Genomic DNA, 259 nt, shown 5'->3' on the forward strand with positions numbered 1-259 from the left:
ACGTATTTTTTCTGTTTATGTTATTGATTAATCTCTATTACATCAAGATATACATTTTTTTAAGGTTTGGTATGCGATTTTATTCTGCAGTTATTGTTTGCAGGGCGTCAGACATCGAAATCTAATATCTACATATCATTGAAGATTTTTTTTTACAATAAAGTATCAGCGATACATACATCAGAATTGCTTTTGATAGTTTTGACAATTTATATCTGTATCGCTTTAGGTAATGTCATGTATCGATGCTCATGACTAC

Source organism: Penaeus monodon, chromosome 31 (genome assembly GCF_015228065.2).
Source record: "Penaeus monodon isolate SGIC_2016 chromosome 31, NSTDA_Pmon_1, whole genome shotgun sequence".
Lineage (NCBI taxonomy): Eukaryota > Metazoa > Arthropoda > Malacostraca > Decapoda > Penaeidae > Penaeus > Penaeus monodon.